Source organism: Castor canadensis, chromosome 16 (genome assembly GCF_047511655.1).
Source record: "Castor canadensis chromosome 16, mCasCan1.hap1v2, whole genome shotgun sequence".
NCBI classification, from domain to species: domain Eukaryota; kingdom Metazoa; phylum Chordata; class Mammalia; order Rodentia; family Castoridae; genus Castor; species Castor canadensis.
In genome coordinates, this window is record NC_133401.1 from 22572160 (window position 1) to 22576516 (window position 4357).

Consider the following 4357-nt stretch of genomic DNA (forward strand, 5'->3'; position numbering starts at 1 on the left):
ACAGGAGTAGCAACAAAACAAGGTATGAGAGCAAGTTCACTGGTCTCCGAGACTTTACCTAAATACATCATTGAATAAGTGCAGTGATGCCTCACAAAGTCTTAGGAGAAAGCACTCTCTTGGAACACAACAGTCAGTAAATAGAGTTACAAATACTTCTTATTACTGTATGACTAAGTCTTAAAACTGGGGGTCCCTCCCCATGAGTCCCTAGCACCCCAGATCTCAATTTTCCTACATTTGATCCATGAGGTTGAGGTTGTTCAGTCTCATGCCCAGTGGTCCTTCCTGTACTCACTGTCCTGAAATAAATGGGGACACTGAGGCATCAGAAGAGTCCTAAGGATGAATTAAGATGCAGAGAAGGGTTTAAAAGAATCCCCGCCTATTGAGGAGAAGGTGTGCCTGTTCCCCAGATATTTTTATCTTGGAAAGGGAAGGCTTTATTTTATTTTTTTTGTAGTAGCCCAGGTTCTGTGGATGCCCACCTGGCCTGAAGCTTGGGCCTCTGCCTGTGGGTCAGACTGTACTGTAGATCTGGGTGCTTGTTAAGTTCAGGTCCCTGCAACACTGCTTCAGTACCACAGACAACACCATTGCTGTCGCCTGGGCCTCTATAGGCACAATATCAATCCTAGGAGGGCTCATCCTTACGTGATGAGCCACCTTCAACTGCGTCCCAGACAAACTGCCTTAAGGTAAGGTTGGATGGAAAAGAGAGAACACCACACCCTGGAAAAATCAAGGAACTGGGTGGACACCTTATTTTTAGGGCCTGGAGCTTGGGTGATCCTCTTTTTAGCTCCCAGCTCAAGGTCTCCTGTGAGTGGCAGGCCAGAACTCCCAGGACTGTCTGTGCAACAGCGATTCCAAGGACAGCTCAGGACATGAGATGCTTAATCTCTGGTTCCTGAGGAATGGATTCAGGAGAGAGAGAAGAAAGGGTTCCGTATCCTCCCTTTTTGATGGTACTTGAGTTTGAACTCAGGGCCTTGCTCTTGCTAGGCAAGCACTCTACAACTGAGACACACCCCAGCCAGATCCCACTTTGTTGTTGTTTTTTTTTTCCACTAATTTCCTGGATCTAGAAAGAGGGAGGGCTAACCTCCATTTCACCTCTCCCACTGACTCAGAAACCATCACATTTCTTCCCTAGATATTGCATTCCCCTGTGACATACATAGCTTTTCAAGAAAATAATACAAATAAGAAGTAGCCTCTCCTGTCTGGGAGCAGCTGGTGGATGTCCAGCTCACATGGTAGGAATGGTGAGATCACCCATGGGAAGTCCTTCTCTCCCACCCCCAAGTCAGGCTTCTGTCCACAGCCTTTGTGATCAAACCACAGCCAACTTGGGAGCTCTACTAAAATTCTCTCAGATATCACAAGTTAAATTGGGAGGTCCAAGGGACAGTGACATCACCATCAAATACTAAAAGAATAGACAGGATTAATCCATCCCCCCCAGGGAGATTTTGGTTCTGTCTCAGATCCAGCCCCAAGACTGCTCTTAGAATGGGCTGCTTCAAACCCTTGTTCCTGGAGTAACTTATCTCTAGGTAAGAGATAAAAATGCAAGCACTAAAACAGAGAAGCTTGATTCCATTCTGAGGGTAGAAATTGGATTTCACTATATATCTCTTATTTTCAAAGGAAAGGGATAGTAATCCTATAGGGGTGCTATGAGCCAAGCACCCAGAGTGTACTGGTCCCTTGACTGGTAGGGACCTGATGTCACCTTATCCTGAGGAGGTTCAAGTCCTTTACAGTTTTAAATGAACACATGGCATTTAAGCCAAAGGAGGTAAGATCTCACAAGCAACATCCAAACCAGGAAAAATTAATAAAAGAAATGTGTGAATCATACATTTTTAAGTAGTGTCAGGTAAGAGAAGAAATGAAACTTACAGTGCAGTGTTAGAATTTTCCTGGAACAAGGAGGACGGTGAAAAAAAGATGGGGCTGAGATAACCCTGCTGAGTTTTGCAGAGACCCTTCAATGTGTTCATGTGTTCACTACATGTATGGACAGATCTGGCTAAAATCAACACAAATAATTGCAGAGAAAAAGCCTTACATTTCATCAGAGGGTAAACAACTTACCATCTTCCAGAAGACTGTGCTGGGCATGGCTATTAGAAAATTCCAATCTCAAAAATATAACCAACAAAAATACACAGATGCACCAAAAGACACATCCGTAGCAGCACTCTTTATAAGCCCCCAAACTGTAAATAACCCAGTGTCCACCAAAAGTTAGAAGAGTTGCAGCCAGGTGTGGAGATGCAGGACTGTAATCCCACCTAGTAGGGAGGTGGAGACAGAAGGATCACAGTCCAAGACTGGCCCTGGGAAAAAGACAGAGACAGTATCCAAAAAAATGAAGCAAAAAGGGCTGGGGGGTGTGGCTCAAGTGGAAGATCCCTTGCCTAGCAGGTGCAAGGCCATTATCAATAAAATAAAATAATAAAACAAAATGTGGAAGGGTTGGCTAGTGTGTGATATATGCACACAACGGAAATCTTTCAGTAGCAAGAGTAAATAAACTACAGCATGAATAAACCTTAAAATTGAAAGATTGAGTTTAAGATGCCACACACAAAAGAGTTAGCACTGCATGACTGCGATTACATCAAAGTAGAAATGACAGAATTAGTCAATGATAATAGACTAGTAGAGTGAGTGGGTCTTTGGGTAGAGGGTAGTGACTAGGAACGGGGCTAGTGGGGCTCTTTTTGGCTAGGAATCAAACCCAGGGCTTTGTGCATACTCCACTACCGAGTTCCACCCCCTTGAAAAACCTGGTGGGGATTCTTGATCTCGGTGTCTGTTACAGGAATGTATTCATTTTGTGAAAATTGACCAAGTGTGCCTTTATAATCTCTGTATGTTTTGCTTCAGTATCTTTAATTTTGCTTTACAATAGAAAAGGATTCTGCACACAAATCTATGCTCAATAATTTTAAAATTCAAATGATGCATCGAAATAATAGGAAAAAAATAAATACATTTTTTTGCATTACTGGGGATTAAACTGAGGGCTTCATGCTTGCTCGGCAAGGGTTCTACCACTTGAGTCACGATCCCATCCCTTTTGTTTTTATTTCCTTTTTGAGATAACGTCTTACTAACTTTGCCTGTGCTGGTCTTGAACTCAAGATTCTCTTGCCTCAATCTCTCTGAGTAACTGGAATTACAGGTGTAGTTACCATGCCTGGCTGAAAAAATATACTTGGCTGGAACTATCTCTGAAAGAAATGAAAAACCCAAATAAATCCACAGGAAACTGATACAGTAAGCAAATGTTATTTTCCAAGGAAAAATACCACTGGGAAGTCAATTTGTTGTAAACTCTTTTGAGTATGCAAGACACATCCTCCAATGTGACTTTGGGGTGGCTTTTTTTTTTTTTTTTTGCTTTCTTCAGTCCTCACTGTAGAGGGAGAAGGAACAGATCGCCACAGGTTCCTCAACCCTGGCATGATCTCCCCAATTCTGGCAGCTGTGGGCCTGAGCTTGTCCTTCCCATCCTGCTCACACCCACGACTTCCTGTTGGGTTTTTACCTTTATTTTCATAGCTTGCCCTTCTCATTTACAGCTCAGAAGATAATTTTACTGTTTCTAGCACTGCCACTGTCCAGGCTGTGGGAAGGTACAGTGGACCAGTAGCCGGACAGTCCAAGGTAGGAGATCAGGGCTTAAGTTTCAGTCTCTTTCTCTCTCTCTCTTCAGGAGATTTGACTCAGAGTCCAGAATATGACCTTGAAGTGCCGAACTTGGTAACGGCAGGAAGGTCTGTGCATCTTTGTACCATGCACTGTTTTCTACCCCCAGTATTACTGGACAGAATCAGATCCAGCTTATGGCTACTGGTACAAGGAAGAATCTGTTTCTGGAAGGGATGCCCTAGTGGCTACAAACAACCCCACAAAGGAAGTGCAAAAGAAGACCAAGGGCGATTCCAGGTTGTTGGTGACCCTCAGGCCTACAGCTGTTCCCTGAGCATCAGAAATGCAAAAAAGGAGGACACAGGGGCTTACTTCTTTTGAGTGGGGAGAGGTTATTACATGAAATACAATTACAAAAACAAGAAGCTGTGCTTGGTTGTGACAGGTAAGGCAAAGCCCAGGAAAGGTGCTTACTGTCCTTTTCCAGGGTCAGCGATGCTCTCACCAGTAAGTGGTTCACCAGAAGGTAAGGTCAGCTTCTGTCTCTCCTCCAGCCCTGAGCCAGACACCTGTGATGCATGTGCCAGCGATGCTGACGTTTAATTACTCTGGAAATGTGATTTTCACTGTACCGTGGGCCTGTGGAAAGGGGACCCCATCAAATTTCTTCTGGACAGCCGCTGGCATC